This window comes from Pangasianodon hypophthalmus, chromosome 14 (assembly GCF_027358585.1).
Source record: "Pangasianodon hypophthalmus isolate fPanHyp1 chromosome 14, fPanHyp1.pri, whole genome shotgun sequence".
NCBI classification, from domain to species: Eukaryota; Metazoa; Chordata; class Actinopteri; order Siluriformes; family Pangasiidae; genus Pangasianodon; species Pangasianodon hypophthalmus.
Window position 1 is genome coordinate 1,440,244 of NC_069723.1, and position 22,864 is coordinate 1,463,107.

Sequence of the window (22,864 nt, forward strand, 5' to 3'; positions counted from 1 at the left end):
ACAATGAGAAATCCGAAGGGTTTCCCTCCATACGGGGTCAAAAGTAACAGCCATTTAGCTACTTACATTTTTAAAAATTTGTAATATTTATATGTAAGATCAGACAACATCCTATACTTACATTTTTAAAAGGAAAAGTAACACATTATTAAAAATGTAGTGAGAACACATCACGCTATAACACATGCATTTATTCAGAGCCTTTTTCCTACATGAAGTGACGAGGGTCGTAGAAGGACTTTTAAACTTTTACATCCAGAAGATTGAGTGTTTTGACTTTGATTGTGACTTTGACTTGTTTCTGGTGGTTGTATATGCACACATTATGAAATTTCCAAGAGTATTCAAACAGTGAAATTAGTTCTGACAGCTCATGCACACACACACACACACACACACACACACACACACACACACACAAACACACAACCTCATTCACTTCCAGTAGGCGTGAGTGAGTGTTTGCACAGCTTCTTTTCGCTCTAATCTCCCGCAGTATAAACTACACTGGCATTAGCGAATCTGTTCTGCTGCCAAAATGATTCCACTGCCTCAAAACCTGGAGCTTTAGGGTGTCAGGATGGATTTCATTGGCCGAACACTATTAAAATTATAATTATAACTATTAATATATATAATTTTTACCGAATGGGTAAGAGCCAATGCCTTTACAGAGTCTTTAAGGAGTCTCTAACATCAGTGCATTGTAACAACAAGTTAGAAGGTTTTTTTCTTACTGTCTTCAGGGCAGAGGAGTTTGTACACCACCACAGATGAAGTTGATTATTTTCCTATAACAGCACACCCTGTCTTGTTTTATTCCTTATTTCCCATGTCCTGCTCTGGGCCATGCCAAAAACAACTTAACTCAGCAACTGGAAACCCTGTGAAGATGTAAAGATGTACATTCATAACCACGTAACCGCATTTCAAAACCATATTTCTTAAAAACCACAAAAATATTCTGTATATGAATTTCAGGGAGACTTTCACACCCCATTGTTTTGGTGTGGGTTTTTTTTTTAACTGATAGACAGTCATGTGGCATTTGAAGAGCGTAATCTGCTCATCAGTTAATTGAAATTCTTCAGGATCTACAGCTGAACAGGTTTTCTCAAGTGTATCTAACACTGGTCTGACGTCAATATAATAGAGTATCAGCATCTCCTCACTCCTGAGAACAATTATGGATAAAGTGACGACACGTAACAATCTGTTCGAACCTGTTAACAGCACGCTATTAATTCGACACAAAGCCCTTCCTGTGATGATATACGCCCTGACCACATAGCTTTTACCATGCAAATTTAATTCATCTTAATGAGTTCTTCAGGAAACTGATGCAGAAATAAATCTACAGGTTCAGTTCCCTTAAAATTCACTTTGCATTCTCAAGGCAAGTTTCCCTCATACTAGCTGTCTGGTTTTTTTTCCTTTCTTTTTCAGACATTCCTGTTTTCCTTCAGCTCCAGAATGCTGTCAGGCGGCTCATCCTCAGCATCCTCATTTCCGCTGTCACTACGGCTAATACTGGCTGATCCACGCTCATCTGGAGCTTTTCACCCAAATATAGACCTGAAATACGATTAGTTTAGTGGACACCTTGTCACTCGTAATTTACTGCTGTTTCCTGTTACGTTTTATGCTTGTTGAAGGATTAAACAATGACCGAGAACCAGAACAGTTCAAGCTGTAGATAATTAATTTTGAGAACAGCACCTTATTGCAAACTCTTCCAGCTCATACTGTATATATTAAATATTTAGAGGATGCTTTTTTTTTTCTTTTCAGAAACGGTTAGAAACAGTAGTTACCGGAGACAACATCTGGACGAGGTAGTCGAGGCAACACACCACAACCTACATCCTGCTGATGTGTTTTATTGTAGCAGAGACACAGTAAACAATGCTATGTGACAAAAAAAGCATAATGGAAGTATAATTGCAGTTTCCAGTAGAGAGTTTGACAACATTTGTATTGACAAACAATTTATCGGATTAATGCTGTTTCCATTTCCTTCATCAGCAAACATGTCATTTATAGTCAAGAATTTCCATCTAGAATAAGAACTGAATAATAATTGTAGAATATTGTAGAATACTTGTAGCAAGATATCTTGTCTTTAGCAAAACAACATCTAATTTGTGGTCAAACGTGTGCTTTTGAATGCGTTCTATAGCCCTAGTATCACTCTAGCTAGGTGCTATCACCATGGCAACCAGCAGCAAGTTAACACCCACTGGAGCGCAACCTGAGAGACGTGAGGTGAAAGAAATCAGTGTCGGTGCGAAAGCAGGATAACTGTGTTAAGTGCCGTGGGTGAGAAGTGGCTCTGAAGCAACAAAATAAAACGTCAAACTCAGCATCACACAAGAATCACACTGAATAATTCAATTGTACAATCCGGTTACTTTTTCATCGTGTACACTCGCTGGTCACGGCCACAAAGTAATAAGTTACAGAAACATGAGCATGACAGCAACTCCACAACACACACACATATACACACACACACACACACACACACACACACACACACACACAAAGTATCAGTAGGTATTAGTTCATATGAATACACACACACAGCATGTAACACACGTCTCACTAAACGAAACATCAATTCGTCAATATTTATAACGTTCAGTCTGCATATTTATGTCAGATCCACTTCTCATCTCGCTAAATTTTTTGCTACTCAATATCCTTCACGCTCTAGAATTTTAAAAAATTATTTTTTCTCTCATTTTGTTTTAAACTGTGTTTGTTAATGAGTAGGTGCACATATGCATAATATATATTTTTTTCTTTTCTTTTTTTTAATCGTTTTTTTCCTGCTCTTCTTTCTCTCTTTCTCCCCTTTTTATTTTCTTCCCTTTTTTCTCTCCCCTCTCTTACAAGTGGTTTAAATAGTCCATATAAATTTAACTTTATTTATTTCTAGTCCTAATTGTCCTTCTAAAAGGGGTCGTGGTGAAAAAGAGGGAAGGAAATTCTTTAGTTTAAAAAAAGCAGAAGATAAAAAAATTTTTTTTAAAATAATAAAAAATGCAAGAAAAGCAAAATATATTATGCACATAATAGTTTTTATTATTATTATTATGCTTTTCTTTTTTTCTCTTCATTTTATTTCCTTCTAATTTTTCTACTTCCTCTCTTAGGAGTGGTTTAAATAGTAGATAAAAATGAAACTTTATACAGTATATTGCAAATTTTTATACTGAACTCCAAAGAGGTTGGGGACGGTGGGGTAAAAAAAAAAAAAAAAAAGTGGTACTTAGAAGCAGATGGTAGACAAGCATGTGCATAGATAGAGACAAGATGGGGTTTGAGGCTCTGCATTTTTGCCCTCAGACTGTAAAAGTGCCTTCTTGGCTGGTGTGTATAGCAATTATAATTTATGCCTGTTGCATTTTTCCTGAAGCAAAGCCGTAGCCTGGGGTCATCCTGCAGCTCCAGCAGAAACTGTGCCGTAATTGGCTCGGCCCTGTCTGGGTGTGGACCTTCTTCACACTTCCTTGTTTACGAATGCGGAAACATTTCAAAACTATCCGGTGAGATAGTCAACAATGGCTGCAAATACAGCTTGTGTTCACTGACGCTGGTCCCTAAATGCACCAATAATTAAAGAAAACAGCCAAAACATTTTAAGAATACATTAAGGCAATACATCTGTAGCCAGAATTCTCAAATAATCTGTTTCAGTAAACCCAGCAATGTGTGTAGGACCTGCTCCTGCTGCAAACCACGACTACGCAGCTGCTCCTCCTCTAGCTAAGTGAGCTAACGACGTTAAAAACACTATAAAGTGATAAAGTTTTCATCATGCTTGGCACATGCCCTGATTGTTGCTAATGCTAGCTCATGAACTGCGTTCAGGCAATCGATTTAAATTAGCTAGCTGGCTAGCAAACTTCAAAAACACAGATAGCTCACTCATGCACTACAGTACGTAAACAGTGTTCAAAATGGCAGCCGGGAACGCTACTATTCATTACCAGATATGACGACACAGTCATTGCGAGTAAGGTCTATAGTGTGAGTTTGGTCCACTTGGATCCCAAGAGCTTCATCGCTATTGGACGCCCCCTGTGCTGCGTTACCGGCTTATATTTAAATATGAAATGAGAATTTCATGTTTACCTTTTTTGCACAGTTTAACTGCAAAATCTCTCTTTCCACAATATGTGAGATCATGTTATTAACATTATCTATTCAAATGAATCAGCTAATTGGCTAGAAGTAGATGAAAACTAGCTGATTAGTTAAAGTTCACTTCTTTATCACAAAGAGATAGATCTTACTCATTCGTGCTTTTCAAGAAAAAGATTGCAGTTTTCGTCAATGAACACGTCATCAGCAATCAGTCACCCAATTGCTGTTTGAGTATAAAGTGAATAAACGGTTTATGAAGATATTTTGACATTGTATTTAAAAGCTAAATTAAGCATAATTAAGAGTCTTCTAGTTTTAAAAAAAAGGCTTTTTAACCATTTATAGTTCTATTTAATGTTACAGAACGTTCACGAGACAAGTTAGTTCGTGTTATCACTTACATTATAGCAGCTGAAAACAGTCACGCCTCTCTTTTTTCTCTAAGCTAAGCAGATTAAAAATGCAGCTTGTCAAGGTAACGAAAAACTAGAAAGCACAAACTCCTCTGTCTTGAAGAAAACATCACCATAATCAATGATTATACATTTATTTGTTAAATAATCAGTTTAAAAAAAACTGTTTATTAGCCTTAGACTACTATGAAGAGTCTGTCATTCTATTAAGTTGTTCCTATAGAAATGAAAATATATTACAAATGTATTAATGTATTAATATTGAAAATGAATCAACACCAATCAGATATACAGATCTGTTGCAGCAGAATTCAGCAGCACCGTTGTATAAATGTCCTATAACACACACACACACACACACACACACACACACGCGCACACACACGCTGAAACTGTCTGAGAAGATTCAGTGTAGCTTACACAGAAATTGACTCCACGGTTTTACACTGTACTGCAGGTTAATAATGAGTGGAAGAAAGTTTGCACTGTATTTCAAATAACGAAAGAAAATCACACAACACCAGGCAGGACAAGTGGAAGGAAATTGCTAATGGTGTCATGGGAAATCACAGATCCGTACTTGACATAAAAGAGAAATGGACGGATCTTGACAGCCGCATTAAACAATGTGTCCATGTGCAGAAAGCAGCTCAGGCAGGCAGGAGACTGCAACAAATGGAAAGATGTCAGTGATGATGAGAGGAGGGTATTAGTGATGATAGGTGGTGTCGCAAGTCGGTTAGACAAGTGCAATGGAGCCAGCCATGCACACATCAACTGTCTTCGCCGTATAGCTACCGGGCCTGGCGTAAGTATTCACCCCCCTGAACTTTCCACATTTTGTAAAGCTACAACTTGGAACTGAAATGGACTTAACTGGCATCATATGTCATGAATCTACACAAAATAGCTCGCAATATTATATTATATCAAAAACAATTTGCTAAATTATCTGCAAATAAAAAAAGTCAAAGATCTGATTGCAAAAGTATTCACCCCCATTGTTGTTCCGTTGCCCCAGAAGTCACACGATTAGTTGATTAGTGTATGCAATTGAATTGTCACGTGATCTCAATAAATACAATACACTGAATAACAAAAATAAATACATCTGTTCCTGAAAGGCTCCAGAGTATGGCCGCATGCTCCATTCAAATCCAAATGTTAATTCAATCGTGTATTTGCAAATGCAGTTCTCCCGTGAGTGCACATAATTTAAGACATTTAAAATTCAATCGCAAAACATATATTTACAATTGAATTTTCATGAAAAAAGCAATCTGTACATTTGCGATTGCGCCGTCTGTCAATCAAACATGATGGGAGGGGCCGTTTGGCACGGGTCATGAGGCGAAATGTGAGCACAGCAGACATCACACAACTTTTTAGCCAAATATGGATAAATCTGTTGACTCCCTTGATGTTTGCTGTTGCAGCCACTTCTCTGAGAAGTTGAAAAGAGATTTATCCATATTAAACAAATGTTGTTGATGTCGGTTGTGCACACATTTTTATCAGACATGGCATCCTCTGAAACCCCGTGCTTCTACACCCAGAGTACCTAAAGAAAAAACATCATGAAGTTGACCAAAGGGTGACAGAAATCCAGGAAAAAAATCCCTGGAAATGGGAGATCAGTTATAAAAAGCATCCCATACTCTGAACATCATGTGGAGCACCCTTAAATCCATTATTAAAAAATGGATGAATATGACACAACCACGACTCTGCCTAGAGGAAGCTATCCACCAAAAGTCAGTGACTGAGTAAAGAGGGGATTAGTCAGAGAAGCAACCAAGAGGCCAGGTTAATATTATGAGCTATTTTGTGTAGATTCACAACATATAATCTTAATTATATGTATTTCAGTTATAACACTACAAATTGTAGAGGGGGTGAATACTAATGCAAAGCTGTATAATGGCTAATCGTAGCTAAAATGCAGAATTAAATACATAAATACGAATTCACGCTCCCAAGTTAAGAGATCACACATTCGCTATAGTGCTCATGGCACTGAAGTACTGGCGGGTGACGAGGGGAAACTGACAAAGAGCCTTAGAAGAGTCACTGCTGCTGAGCTCCTTTGTGATGAAAAGGCCTGGCTGTGTATTGAAAATGAGAGGCTTTCATTAGAGAAAAGAGAGACTGATGTGTGAAAAACTGAGTTTCCAGGCAGAGAAGAAAAATCCATGTTTGTTCACGGAGTACACAAAAAAAAATCACACGGGGCATTAAATGTCGTCTCTTGTTTTTTTTTGTTTTTTTACATTAAGTGTATGTCATGACATTTTCTGAGACATATGAGACCTGTGTGGGAAAATCCTAGCAAAAACAAGCCCCAGAACACCTTATTCAATACATAAAGCATGATTTAAAATTGTGCCTGCATGCTGTACTTTCCCGTTGGAAGGATATAGCAATTTTATTGCGATTTTATTTTACCTACATCTGAGATCTGAAAAGCAAAAACATGATGGTTACTGCACACCAATATTGTTTTAGCACTGTGGAAAGTGAAAAGATATGTCTTGGAATTCAGGTTTACGTCACTGAATCGTCTGAAATGTATTCACTGTAAATACACACTCGACAGCCAATGAACCTCTGCTCATTCATGCAATTATCCAATCAGCCAATAAAGTCTCAGCAGCACACTGCATAAAGGCATACAGATACAGGTCAAGAGGTTTAGTTAATATAATAATATAATATTCACATCAAACATCAACTCTCAGTGATCTCAGTGACTCTAACTGTGCCATGGTTGTTGGCGCCAGATGGGCTGGATTGTGTATTTCGGAAACTGCTGCTCTCCTGAAATTTCCACACATAACAGTCTCTAGAGTTTATACAGAACTGTGCGACAAACAAAAAAACATCCTGCGAACGGCAATTCTGTGGCTAGAAATGCCTCCTTGATGAGAGAGGTCTGAGAAGAACGACCAGACTGATTCGAGCTGACAAGAAGGCTATAGTACCTCACATAACCACTCTTTACAACCGTGGTGCGCAGAAAAGCATCTCAGAATGCACAATACGTCAGAGCATGAGGCAGATGGGCAGCAGGAGAAGACCACATCGGGTTCCACCTGCTGCCAGCCAAGAACAGGAATCAGATGCTACAGTGGGCACGGGATCAAGGAAACTGGACCAGGTGAAAAAGAACAACGCAATGAGATGGCATAACATCAAACCTCGAAGCCAAAATGTTCGCCAATGACTTTTTTGTTGTTGTTCTTTTTGTCAAAGGTACAAAAATGATGTGCTGTGTTGTTAGAAGGATAATAATCACAAAGTCGTTCATTCTTAAATTCAAATTTATGTTTCACTTAATCTATTTTAATGTATTTAGCAAAGTAACTCACCATATTATCATACATTATTATATTACATAAGCTACCAGTCAATTTCCAGGTATTCAGCACACTGTCAGGAATTTCCCCCTCTCGACAAGCACTGTGTGCCGAAGTGCTCAACACGCATAACAGTGCTACAGCGCGCACGTCTGTGTTTTCATGTCCTGTCTCCACATATGTCCCATCACTGGTTGGTTCCCCTCATGTGTCTTTATTACTCACACTACTCAGTTTGCCCTTTAATAAGTTTGTGTATTTACACCTTTGTGTTTCTCTATTCTGTGCAAAGAATTGTTCAGTGTTTACCCACCTGTCTATACCGAGCCGTCACGTTACTCTTGATCTTGTTTCTTTTCCTGGTTCATGTGTTTGGATTAACCTTGACGCTGTTGTTTGCTGATCACTGAACCTCCGCCTGTTTCCCGTTCTCGATTTGGATTCACATTTGGATTTGTCTGCCTTCCTTTCTAATAAAAGCCTAACTGCACTTTCATTCGTCTCACCTCCCATTCCCTGACACACACTGGATCTTCTACTTGCCTGGTGGGCTAGCTAATGAAGTTATAATTTGTTCACCTCCAGTATTGATTTTTTAAGGAATAATGAGTTTCAATCGCACACAATTTACCAATTTTCTCCAGTAAACCTTTTTGAAATGATATTTACACAGAGCTTTTTCTAATAACTAATCATCAAGCATACCCATTGACCCAGAACACTGTAGGAAGCTTGTGCACAAAGGCATTTTGTGCCTTTATGGGAAATCTGGGGCTGGAGATTGTATTGGGGCAGAATATATGAGCCCCAACTAATGAGAACGGGCATTATGCTTTCACACTGGTGAACTATTGGAGTAATAGAGGGTTATTACACTGGACACATATCAGCAGATTAGTCTTTCTGCCTTTTTCACTCACCGCTGAGAAAAGAGAAAAAGATTAGATGTTAATTACATTTCCCTGAATAAGTGATGCCCTTTTTTTTCTTGCACACTCTCAATTATCTGCTGTCTTGACTTAGCCAACTATAATGTATTAAAGCATTAATTAGACAATCTAGCGTTCTAACACTGACGGCCCTGGTGGACTATTCACATGTTGGTTATATATAGTTTACAGCATTCAGCCATAACATTAAAACCACTTGCCTAATATAGTGTAGGTCCCCCTAGTGCCACCAAAACAGCTCTGACCCATCAAGGCATGGACTCCACAAGACCTCGGAAGGTGTGCTGTGGTATCCAGAACCACGACGTTAGCAGCAGATCCTTTAAGTCCTGTAGGTTGGGAGGTGGGGTCTCCATGGATTGGACTTGTTTGTCCAGCATATCCCACAGAGGCTCAATCGGAGGCCAAGTCAACACCTTGAACTCTTTGTCTGTTCCTCAAACCATTCCTGAACAATTTTTGCAGTGTGGCAGGGCGCACTGTCCTGCTGAAAGAGGCCAGTGCCATTAGGGAATACCGTTGCCATGAAGCGGTGTACTTGGATTGTTTAAATAGGAGGTACTTGTCAAAGTAACATCTACATGAATGTCAGGACCAAAGGTTTCCCAGCAGAACACTGCCCACAACATCACACTGCCTCCACCGGCTTGCCTTCTTCCCATAGTGCATCCTGGTGCCATTTCTTCCCCAGGTAAGTGACGCACACACACACCCGGCCTTCCACATGATGTAAAAGAAAACGTGATTCATCAGACCAGGCCACTGCTCCACTGCTCCATGGTCCAGGTCTGATGCTCACATGCCCATTTCAGTAGTGGACAGGGGTCAGCATGGGCTCTCTGACCAGTCTGTGGGTACGCAGCTCCATACATAGCAAGCTGCGATGCACTGTGTGTCCAGACACCTTTATATCAGAGCCAGCATTAACTTTTTCAGCAATTAGTGCTACAGTAGCTCTTCTGTGAGATTGGACCAGACAGGCTAGCCTTCACTCACCACACATCAATCAGACTTGGGCGACCAGGACCCTGTCGCTAGTTCACTGGTTGTCCTTCCTTGGACCACTTTTGTAGGTACTAACCACTGCATACCGGGAACACCCCACAAAACCCGCCATTTTGGAGATGCTCTGATCCAGTCGTCTAGCCATCACTATTTGGCCCTTGTCAAAGTCACTCAGATCCTTACACTTGCCCATTTTCCTGCTTCCAACACATGAACTTTGAGAACTGACTGTTACACCTTGACAGGTGCCACTGTAACGAGATAATCAATGTTATTCACTTCACCTGTCAGTGGTTTTAATGTTACATCTGATAAGTGTATGTAATATAATGAACCTCAGTATATAAAAAATGAAATGACTTTCTCCCAAGTGAAATCAGTGTACTGTGTATGTGCCATTTTGTAATCCACTCAGCCGACGCATATTTTTTCTACAGTCTAATAGATATAATGCAAGCAATGACAGTGATTGAGGACTGGGAGAGAGAGAGTCAGCTCTGCTCATGATTCAAAGTCCATAAATAAAAGAACACGTCTATCCAAAATCCATAACTGGAATGAGACTTACATCCAAAATCAATAATGCATTAAACAAAAGGAAAGCGGTGAAAAAAGAAGGAAAATACGCTCTGAGAAGGTGAACACCTGAGAAAGCCTATACGTGTAATATTATCACTAACACAGCTACCGGTAAAGAACAGCACACACTCAATTTATATTTATTTGAAGTTGCACTGTATTTAGTGCTAGTATTTAGTAATAGTAATTTTGTAGATGGAAAGTTATTAAAATACTGAAGAAAAAATGTTAAGAAGGAAAAAAGAACAAAAGATGGCAAAATTAATACCAAATGAAAATTTTTGTTTTGCAAAAGTTAATAAAGTGTAGACCTTTTTCTTTTGGTGAACGTAGGCAGGCATAAATTAAAAAAACTAATAATCCGGACACTAAATATGCTCGTGATTTATCCACCAAGATGTGCAAATATGTTGTGCCGCTACAAAGACAAAGAGAGTTTAAAACCCCAGGAGACAGGCTTCAGAGAGAGCAATGCTGACATTTGTTTTTCTCTCAGTGCTTTAAAAAAAAACTAAATCACCACTCACAAAACTAAAGAAAAAGGCACACACACAGTTTCTGCTGTAGTCAGTCTGTTCACAATCAGAGTTAGGGTCAGGTTCAACTCTGTGTGCATCGACTCCCTCTCTCCTCTCGCTACAAGACAAAATCCAATAAACGTTTCATTATTAAACACAGGTGTAACCACTCACTCATTACCCGCTCATTCTCTGTGACTTCTCCCATTCACAGCTGGTCCTTGACCAGACCCTTGATACCACAAAGAGAAAATCTTTCAAATACACAAAGAAAGGGAAACACATGTAATCAAATTTCTGGCACATATACAAGATCAGTGTTGGAAGTAAATGCAGGGAGCAAGTCCTGAGATGCAGTGGAGGGCGTCACTTATATAAACTGAAAGAGCAATGAAGTGATTCTTGTGTGATCACCCTTTAGACTGTGCGATTTTCATCCAGATTTTGCTGATGTAGACAAAACTTGACACATCATAAAATAATTCTTTGGTCCTGAGCTGAGATCAGCAGTCTCAGAATATATAATGTGATGTCATTAATAGGAGGATGGAAAAGGATTACGCAAAACTCACGGGACAGCTATAAATAGTGGCAAATGTCAAAATAAATAAAACATGCTAATGGACAGGGAAAAAAAACACCCTTATTAACTCAAGCTCACATGTCTGTTTCTTTTTATGAATGTAATTTATGATGTAAGCAGAACGTCATTAGAGGATCTTCATTGTATAATCTGTTTATTACAGAATTCAGCTTGGAGTTTAATAGAATCATCTCCTACAGTGTGACAAGTAATAATCTTCACTTATCTGACAGCGCAGGCAGGGCAGTCAGAGGAGATGATGTGCTATCATACTAAACAAAAAAAAAAAAAAAACCACATCTCTCTGACTCTGCCCTACTGAACTGCTAAGCCTCATTACTTTTCAGAAAGCGTGCGTGCGTGTGTGTGTGTGTGTGTGTGTGTGTGTGTAGAGAGAGAAACCGAGACAGCAAACAAGCAAGACTGATACGCAAAAGTGTCAAGTGTGTGCATGGTGACAGAGAAAAAGAGAGAGAGAGAGCAGGCTATAAGGGCTAATTTAAATTTCTGCACATAAAAATGCACATAAATTCATTTGAGATGCAGAAATGGGGTTTATGGGTAAGCACAGTAGAATCACTAGGCATTAAATGACATCCTGCATATAATATTTTCTCCATGTGTATAATTACTCATGATCTTGTAAATCAAAGAGCGCCACTATGATACTTTCATTTTGCAAAGAGGACAAATCATGTATCATATATATATATATATATATATATATGATCTTATATTTAATAAATAAATTACAAGTAATTGCTAGGGTGCATGTTAGTCTAACAGCTTATTACTCAAACCAGCTAGACTTTCTGTATTTCTCGCATGCAGCGGATTTAAAAAAGTCTACACACCCCCGTTAAAATGACAGATATTTTTCATGTCAGATATTTTTCCACCTTTAATGTGGTACATCTGCGTATACCTTACCTAATACTTTGTTAAAGCACCTTTTGATTGTAATACAGCACTCAGTCTTTCTGTGTAAGCGTCTACTGACTTAGCACATCTTGATTTGGAAATTTTATTCAACTCTTCCTTGCAAAAATGCCCCAGATCTATCATACTGCGAGGGGATCTCCTGTGCACAGCCCTCTTCAAGCCATTCCACAGTTTCTCAATAGGATTTAGATCGAAGTTCTGAATGGGCTATTCCAAAACTTTAATCTTCTTCTTCTAAAGTCATTCATTTGTCGACTTGGATTTGTGCTCTGGTTCGTTATCATGCAGGACAGTGAAATTTTTCTTCATGTGCCAAAATAGATCAGTATTTGGAGCTATCCATGATTCTCTTTATCATGATTAGAACCCCAGTCCCAGCTGAAGAGAAGCAGCCCCATAGCATGATGCTGCCACCACCATGCTTCACCGTGGGTATGGTGTTCTTTGGGTGATAAGCTGTTTTGTTTTTATGCCAAATATGTCTTTTAGAATGATGCCCAAAATATTCTACCTTAGTCTCATCAGACCATAACACATTTTGCCACATGGTTTGGCACGTTTTAGGTGCGCTTGGATGTTTCTGAGGTTTTCCCTATCTTATAGCTCAGACATGTGAAGAACACGAGAGATTGTTGTCACAAGGAATTGTCAGTACTTCCCATCTATTCCTGCAGCTCCTTTCATGTTGCTGTAGGTCTCTTACCAGCTTCCTTGATAGTTTTTCATCTTGTCCTTTTTTCAATTTTGAAGGGACATCCTGTTCTCGGTAAAGTCACTGTGGTGCTATATATCACATTCAAGATGGAAAAAGATCTGACATGATTTATCTTGGTTTCATTTTTTTTGCATCATAAAAAGCTGCAATTTGAACGGCGAGGTGTAGATTTCATTTATCAACTTTATACGTATAGATCTGCCTGTTTTGTTTAAAAATCATTTTGCAAAAGCGTAGTTAAAGATGACTTTTCATCAGGCATTTATCAGGTGTTCAGTGACTGTGCTGTATGTGCTGCAGGCTGCATGTGTGACATGAATGTTAATGAGTTTGAGTCCAACCGAAACGAGGCAGTTACTGAGAGAACACGTGCACCTCTTTCTGATAAATGAACAAACTGCATTGAACACATTCCCGGAGCCAGTTCTGTGTCCATATTTTTTCTCTGTTCCTCATATATAATATTATGCTCATCATTAAAGCTGAGCACTTGCTGCTTGTCAGCATTGTTCAGCCTGAGGGGACTAGAAATGGAACTGACATTTAACTTTGGACTTATGAGGACCTCGTATAATGTATTGTGTGATTTCAGCCGTTGGTGTAATTTATTCATGTAATTTCACGTTCAAGTTGTTGCTCTTCATTCATTCATTCGTCTTGAGTAAGCACATTTTTATGGTCAGGGTCACGCTGGATCTCGGTAACACTGGACGTGAGGCAGGATACACACTTGCTCCCCTGGTTATTATCACGGACTTTTTATCTGATTCATGGGTGATGAGTCTTGATCTGATCTTTCCTCTTGAAGTCTCTCATCTCAAGAACATATTATTCTATATTGTAGTAAATGTTGTGGATATTAGCACCTGAACAACAGGAGTGACCCTCACTGATTCTGATTCATCCACCTAAGTGACTCATTCAAACCTTAAGAAAAATAACTCAAGTGTTTCTATATTAAACTATACTGCCTCTGTAGTGACTCATAGCTTTTAGAGCTTGTAGCGAGCTTTTATAATTTATGGTAGTATATAGACTGAAGCTTTCTTATATTTATTTGATGGTCATTTTTTTAGTAATAAAGTCATTAGCATGTCTATATACAATACAATCCATTGACATCTCTCTATTTGTATTTTAATATTTCTACTTTAATAATAGCTCAATTCTAATTTTATAGTGTTTACTCGCCAATTAAATGCCACCATTCAGTGTATTGTAGAACTCTGTAATATCTGCAATCAAGGAATGCTGTTGCTTCCCAAAAAACAGCCTATTTATTTAAAAAAGCAGCAATAAATTTACTACAGTTTGGTTTTTCTTTTCTTTTCTTTTTGGTTTGTTTTTGATAGGATAGCCATGTTGCAATATCTTATTTCTTAATATCTCAGAACACACTGGACCGAAAACATAATTTTACTTTTTTTCTTTTTTAATGAAAGCTAATTAGAAAAATTCAAAGTAATTAGGGGAAAAAACATTTATTATATGATAAAGCAAGTCCTTCATTAGGATAAAACTGAGCCGACAATGAATAAAAACATAAAGCGCACTTTCTAAAATGATTACATTATGTTTTACTATTCTTTTTTGCATGCAACCCCATTTTTTCATCCTGAACTCAACAAAATAAAAAAAGAAAAAAAACAAACAGTATTTTAAATCATTCTCGAATTTTTTTATCATTAAAATTATTAGTAATAAGATCTGACCCTTGTTGTGGTATATATTTTTTCCTGCCTTGTCATGACATTTTTCAGCATTTTCAGTGAATTAAATTTTAGTGCATCTCTAATCTCCATGGTAACAATACCTAAACCACTGAAACATTTCCTCTCTACCTTGACATCATCAGCCTAGCGGACAACTAGAACAACGACTTCATAACAAAAGTAATATATCTGCTTTAATGTATTTAATATATTTATGTGAGTCGCTTAATGAATGTTTTAATATCAGTGAAACTATTATTTTTCGCATCCTCTCTTTTCAAACACCTCTATGGGTAGAGATGTACAGATACACCACCAGCTGTACTACAGTCCAAATGCACACGTCAGCAAATTTCCATCATGACCTGGAAATGATCTGCGAGCTGCTCACTGTCCTGAATTTTAAAGGTCACCGGATTCGGTGAAGCTTCCTCAGAGTAGCCAGCCTGCGAAATAAACAAGGAAGGGAGACACGATGTTCACAGTGGGGAGAAGACACCCAATCACGATGGCCGACTGGGAGACACCTGCTCCCACAGAGACTGGACGACGGCCACCGGGACGGAGTAGGCGGAGGTGGTGGAGGAGAGTGGCTTGAAGCTTAAACTACACGTCATCATAGCAGGGTTTATTTCTTTAATCCATCACAATGAAGAATGATCTGTTGCCAAAAAGTGTTGGGTTTGTGACAAGCAAGTGCTGCTGCGTCATGAAATATGAGCGCCTATCAACATTCTAATATGCGAATGGATTCTAGGAGTATATGAAACTTTACATCAGTTAACCAAAGAAAATTCTCGAATCTGATTGGTCAGAAGGTGTCGATTAGTTTTCTACAACAGAATAGCTCTGACACTACTAGTTCAGGCTGTGATTCATATCGCAGGATTATATTAATGCGCTCGTCCTCATACGTTATTTTTACACACAGGGACACTCACATGATGTAAGACTAATAAAAAATGTCATTATTTAATAACGAAAAATGCATAATCGCTGATAAGGTGACGTTTGCTCTCAGGAAATATTTATTTCACATTTATGGAAGGAGTCTCCAGTCTCAAGTCAGTACCTTTTTGTACTTTTTTTAATTGATAACAGGAACTAGCTTATTTCACAGACATTCCACAACTATACGCTTTAAAAAAAATAGTAAGACGTCGTCCATTGATCATTTAAAAATTGCACTTCTTGGCAAATCGCTGTGGTATAAAAGGAATAAAACACTTCAGAACCGTCTCCACGGATTGTTCTCCCGTTATCTGAGCACACCCTGTTGTGTTTTATTTCTTACTTATTGTTTTTTTAACATCTAAAAAAAACAATCATCATCCATAGTGTATTCCAGATGTATTCAGTAGTCATTACTTCAACAAAGAAAAGCCACACCCATACATACATGCGTCATCTATTTGCTTTTAACAGTGTAGGTAATGTGTGTGTGTGTGTGTGTGTGTGTGCCAATTGAACAATTTATTTCAGGCCAACCAAGCAAGTAATTGGCTTGATGAGGAAACCCAGCAACGGGTCCCAATGGAGAAGGAAGAGGAGAGCACTGAAGAGATTGACTGCACCACACCCAACCAGACAGCACCGAGTGTGTGTGAGTGAGTGTGTGAGTGTGAGAGAGAGTGAAGCAGCGTGGTGTGATGAGTGAGCAAGTGTGTGACTGCTGTTGATGAAGCCAGATTTGATCTTTTCCCCCTGTTCAAGCCACTGTGCATTGCTTTGAAATGAAGGAGTTTCTCCAAAGCTGCTTCAAGTGAGCGAAGAGGGAAAAGATTCCAAGCCTAAGGACACTGTTGTGGTGTGCAGTGCGCTGGAGGGAGGGATGGAGGGATGGAGGGAGGGATGGATGGATGGTTAGATGGAGGGAGGGAAGGAGGGAGGGAGGGGTAAACCCTATCCGCAGCACACTCCATATACGAGGAAAGCCCTCCTGTATGGTGTATCCCCGTCACGTCCCGGGTCCTGATTCAGCACCACCCACCACATCAATGCGCCATCGCAAGCGCGCTTTTTGCCCTATTCCTTATTTTTCCTCTTAAGCCTTAGGATAGCTCTTGATTCCTCGCAGATCCTAAGATGCATGTCGTTCATGCACCCGAACAAGTCAGCAAGGCTTTCCCGTAGAAACTGATGGTGGCGCGAGCTGGTGTTGCCGCGCCGACGTGAAACATCCGGCACAGGGATTGAATGCATAATCAATCGCACTGCACCCGAATCCAAAGCAAGCGAATCCTTCATCAGGAGCGCGCTCTCGTGCATTCCCTCTCCGAAATGCACGTGAACACGCACTACATGCACAACAACTACCATGGAAAAGTAGTAAGCGCATGCTAATGCACTGTAATGGAGTGTGTCTCCATCCAAACTTAGAACGTATCACAACGTACCAAACGAGTAGGAAGCAATAGGACAGAGCACGCGCATGAGAATACAAACCAAACTGTTGTATTTGGAAACTTTGCATGCGTCTGTATTCTGCATTAAGATACCCAGTCCATGCAGTCCTGATTCTCATCTGTAAGCTGATATCAACCCGCAAGATAAACAACAACAACAACATGAAATTCTTACCTTAAGCTTAAGAATATAACGTGCAGTTCAAGGCGAGCGTAGGCACGAGCATGGTGCTGGAGCGCACACTGGAAACCGGCTCCGTTACTCAAGTCTTATATTTTATTTTTTATTTTTTTTTTTTTTTCCTTCTGTGGTTGCACTCGCTGTCACACTGTTGACACTCTGTGCTTTCTTGTCTACACTGTGGCTCGCGCTGACAAGCATCCGGGCAGCCGCGCGCGAGGAGGGAGGGAGGGAGGGCAGGGTAGCACGAGCACGCGTGCTGAGCCGAGCAAAGTGATGAGCACGCGCATTTTCCTTCCCTTTTTTTTTTTTTTTTTTTTTTTTGCACCTAGATTCATCATGGAGAGGCTGAGCGTGCCAGTGTGGAATAAATAGATAGATAAATAAATAAATAAATTGGGTGCATAATTAAATCATTAAATACTAACCTAATTAATTTAATGTGTAATACTGTAATTATTTTTTTTTTCTTTAAAAAGTACCCTTAATTTATTTAAATGGAACACACTTCATTGTTCATCTCAATATTTATTTCATGCTGAGGCCTTGATGCGTATCATGATGAATAAATGAATGAGGGATGAGTTGTTTTATCTGTCCATCAAAACCACTGGGTGGGATCTAACCTCAGATCCACTGGACCGCAGTCATGACTAATCGATAGCAGACTGCTCGAGATGGGTCAACGTCACCCTGATGAACAATCCTGCTTAAGCCGGTTTCACAGTGTGCGATTCCAGCAGACATTTTACGATTATTACTTGTCACACTATACACGGGTCCCTGGAGGACTAGCGGTTAGGCCTCTGCGCTTTCGCCAGCCAGGGAACCGCAGTGCACTCCCAGTGCTGGTCCCAAGCCCGGATAAATTGGGAGGGTTGCGTCAGGAAGGGCATCTGGGGTAAAAAAAAATAGTGCCAAATCAAATATACAGGCCAGTGATCCGCTGTGGCGACCCCAAGCGGGAGCAGCCGAAAGAAGAACAACAACTTGTCACACTGTACGAGATGATCTCAATAAGAATTCTCTAACAGACTGTGTGATAATATGTGTTCCACATGTCACATTAAACGATGACGATAGCTACTAAGTTCTGCCATACTAGCTGCACAGGTTTGTAGCTTTTCAACTCCAAAATAGTTACGCGTTGTCATAATAGTAAATAAACTCTATGAAAAGAGCGTTTGCATACTAATTAGCTAGCTACACACCTGGAAGCTATACTCTAAATCATCTTCTATTTTTTCCATGTAGCGTCAGTTTGTGGTTCTGTCATGATGTAACTGCGATGAGACATTGTTGTGACTTTCTGTCGGCTGCCGCAATTCAACAAACTGCCCTTCTTTAACAATGTTTTGCTTACGTTTCGCTATTGCCACTACCTGTCCCGTGAGTTTTGTGTAATCATATGCTGTCCTCCTATTGGTGGATTTTAGACGAGTGTCGTAGCAGCGCTCACGCTCTGAGAATTTTGCCGGAACTTTGTCGTCGGCAGTCTTTGGTCTCAGTGGCACTAAATCGGCTGCTGGTGTCTTATACGTACATAAGACAACCGATGTCAACTCACAACCTAAGATTATCCTTTATGATGTATTATTGCGCCTGCGACATCGTACAGCGTAAACCTAGCTTTAGTCTAACAGTCCAAGCTGGTGGAGAGGAAAGTGGAGGCTGTCTTTCCCTGCTGATAGATTTCTGAATTATTGCTACTAATGCTATCTCATAGACAAGCTTTATAGTTCAAACATTGATCAAGCGAGCTGGTAAAGATGGTCTACCACTCTGACTAGCTCAGCCTGTGATTTGGCAGCTGGTGTGTTTTTACAGCAGAGAGAATGTGCACAGTAATACTGATTCAAGCAGTCTGCGATGTTGAAGCCTGATTTATGGTTCCATTCGTTGAATGAATGGAAGAGTGAGTGCAGTCTGAGCCTGTCACCGTCTCCTCCGCCAACACTTTATTACCGACTCTGCTGATCATAGCGAATAGATCAGGTTAATAGTGAAGTGGAAGCAGCTTTCTCTTTTAAATCAAGTATGATGCAAATGGTGAAACTTTTTTGTTGACTGTGTAAGTGGGGGTAAAAAATAAAATGCAGTAAACGGTAAAAAAAAAACATAACAAAATACATTTTGAATATAGTCTTTTTACAAATCGGTTGTCTAATGTCTCTCGTAGAAACCGCAAAATGTTTCCACACATTAAAATTACAGTAAAGTGATAGATGTGATTCTATGTCGAAGGCCTATTTTTTTATTTTATTTATTTTCTGAAATGTTTCAGTGGCCAAAATTTTGGTGCATTAATAGCCCTAATAAAAAGTGATAATTAACTCTTGTTAAAAATATACTTCTGTAATGTTAGCCAAGTCGAATATACCTTGACAGATTATATTTCTCAGTAATGAACTCAAAACATTCTCCTTGATTCTACCCTGATAGGAAGTGAGGAAGCCACATTTTTCAAGCAAGAAAATCAAGTCGAGATGAAAGCAGCGGCCAAAAGATTACTCATGTGAGATGGAGAAGAAGGGGGCGGGGCTTCCAGGGGGTCAGTTAATATCAGCGAGTTCTGAGGGAATTGGCTTAGCTGTTATTTTTATTGGGGAGGAAAAACAAGACTGTGTGATTATGCATACTCACAGGGAGGCACAGTGGCGCAGTGGGTAGGGTCAGTGGGGTAGGCCATCTTTGCAAGGTTCACAGGGTTCATGGTTCTGAATCCTGAGCTCAGGTTACTGTCTGTGGTGGAGAGTTCTCCCTGTGTCTGAGAAGGTTTCCTCCCACCTCCAGAAAACCTCCACTAATTGCCAAATATGTGTGTATACGGCCCAGCTCCTAATCCAAATATATAAAAGTTGTCAGATCTGTAAGCATTGTTTCATTTTATGTATTCTACATGTTTTTGAACTGATAATGAACATAGAAAATAAGTGACGTGTTTATATCCACTACTCATGTCATTAAAATAGATTAAAAACATTTCTCTGTTAGTGCAACTAATTGTTTCATTAATTCTGGACGAGATTGAGACAGAAAGCCACAAATCATGCTTTTCGGATCAATGTTTCTCATTGGACAGTGCAGCTCTGTGTAATCTTTGTACATGCAATTGCACACATCATGCCTTGCTGTCCTGGAAAAAAAAAAAAAAAAAAGACTATGAATGCTCAGGGCTTTCCCAGCTTTGCTTCTGAGGCTTCTCTGAAAAAGCTCTGATGAAGCATAAACAGCTTCGAAGCAGCCCTTTAACCAAATTCAGATAATTAAACAGTGGCTGTACACACAAATCAATTAATCAATTGGAATAGATAATCCAATCAAGACTGATCCCTCTCATTAGCTTTGATGGAAGATGTTGACCGATTTAGTTATTTCACAGCATGCACCAAGGCTTCAGCGTGAACGAAGTGAATAGTTAGTTAAATAAATAATTAAATGCAAAAATACTTCAATAAATATTGACATTAAATACATTTCATTTCGTTATGTAGTTTTTTTAGTTAACATTTTAAAACTGAATCAATTCAAATACTTATTTCACGCTTTAAATATTTACTTATGCATATACAGTACTGTGCAAAAGTCTTAGGCATCCTTTTTTTAGTACAAACTTTGTTATAGATTTTTATTTTATGACTTCTACGTTATGGAGTCTTGATCAACGCGCCTTGATCAACAGCTTCTTGTACAAACATGCTTCCCTGTTTTCCATCTTGTAGCAATATAGCTCTTCTACCTAACAGTTTAATCACATTCAAGCAGCCTACTAGACCAAACAGAGTTTTAACATTAGTCAGTGGCTTATTTGACAGATTGATTTTTCCTGTTTGATTTGAGAACCTCTGTTTAATCACATGTATAAACCTCATCTCTGGCTTTAATTCCACAATTTACTGCTGCTGCTGCTTAGAGAAATCTCCACTCTTTATATAACAGGCAGTTGTTCTTTGTCACTGTCATCCATGTTTGTCATTCATGTTAGGTGCGCAGGTTTCTTTAAAACTGCTTTGTGTTAATGTTTGCGTAAAAAAGTACTATAGGAAGACATTCGAATTGAATATAATATTACTTATGGTTTAGCTTTTCTACATAAACAATGTAGCTAAGCTTTTCTGAGAAATAGGGCCATTTGTCTGGATGTGTATATAAAAGACTGGGTTTTATCCACACAGTTGATATAACACTGAGGGACTGGGGGAAACTCTGGAGCAAACTGAGCTACTACTGTGAATTTTAGGAAGGATCAGAGCACAGGCAGAAACCAACAAAATAGAGCGATCAATGATCATAAGACGGAGAAAACAGACGAGGGTCAAAACAAGGACACATGAAACTATGAAACAAGGCACTAGGGAAATAAAGCTTAGACATCTAAGCTTAGAAGCTTAGAAGCTTAGCATGACAAAAATAAATAAAAAGAAAGAAAAACAGCAGTGTATAAATAGCCCAACTATTCAAGAGCAAGACACAGAACAGGTGAACACAGTAGGGTAATGCACCAATGACAGTACAGGAGCAGAGACAGGACTAGAAACAAAAGCACATGATATGAACCCAAAATAAAACAACATGAAGAAGCCTGTCATGCTGGAAGATGGAACTCGCAACAATAGCGTTACAACCTGGACGTAATTGGGATTTTCACCTTTTATACAATTTTCTAACATTTAACTTTGCTAAATAGTTTTTATATTGACATGAAGGTTAATTAATTTAAAAAAAAAAAAAAGACACTTCTTGCTTGCATAAGTGTACACCCACCTGAGTTAATACTTGGTCTAACAATCTTTGGCTGCAATTTCAGCAACAAGTCTTCTGGGATTTGTCTCTATCAGCTTTGCACATTTGGATCCTGATATTTTGCCCGTGCTGAAGCTCTGGAAGACTAAATGGAGGCTGCTGGCGAACAGCAATTTACAAGCCTTGCCACAGATTTTCAATTGGATTGAGGCTTGGGTTTTGCTTGGGCCATTCTAACACATTCAGGTTCTTGATTATGAACCAATCTGGTGTAGCTTTGGCAGGTGAGGGCGATTATTCTGTTGAAGGGAAACTTCCACTTCAGTCTCAAGTCACTTGCAGACTATCAAAGTCACCAAGCTCTTGGGAAGTACATCTCGTATGCTTTGATAGTTAAGTCGACAGTACAGTCGTTCCCGTGGCAGTGTGTTCCCACTACTTCCCACTACTTACTTAAGAGTAAGCAAGAGGGTAATTTTGTAAAACTATAGATGGCAGAATCAATCCTTTTCAAGATTTTTTTTTAAATGTACATTTATTTGGAGGGGTTATCTGCTGTGACGACCCCGAACGGGAACAGCCGAAAGATGAAAAAATAATTTTTTGAAGG

The 22,864-nt window shown here is 39.1% G+C and overlaps 1 protein-coding gene across 3 annotated transcripts in view; it reads right to left on the reverse strand.

Moving 5' to 3' along the window:
- slc8a2b (solute carrier family 8 member 2b) overlaps nucleotides 1-17,706 on the reverse strand; it is a 54,920-nt gene extending 37,214 nt beyond the window's left edge. Inside the window, exons 1-2 of one of the 3 annotated variants that reach the window (XM_053239733.1) lie at nucleotides 17,506-17,705; nucleotides 738-884 (exon numbers count right to left, since the gene is read on the reverse strand). The gene's annotated coding sequence lies outside the window, so the exon portion shown is untranslated. Of the gene's footprint in view, nucleotides 1-737; nucleotides 885-17,505 lie in introns of all 3 variants that reach the window. The other 2 variants (XM_026943589.3, XM_026943588.3) reach the window with 2 other exon arrangements.
- Nucleotides 17,707-22,864: the final 5,158 nt, after the last annotated feature.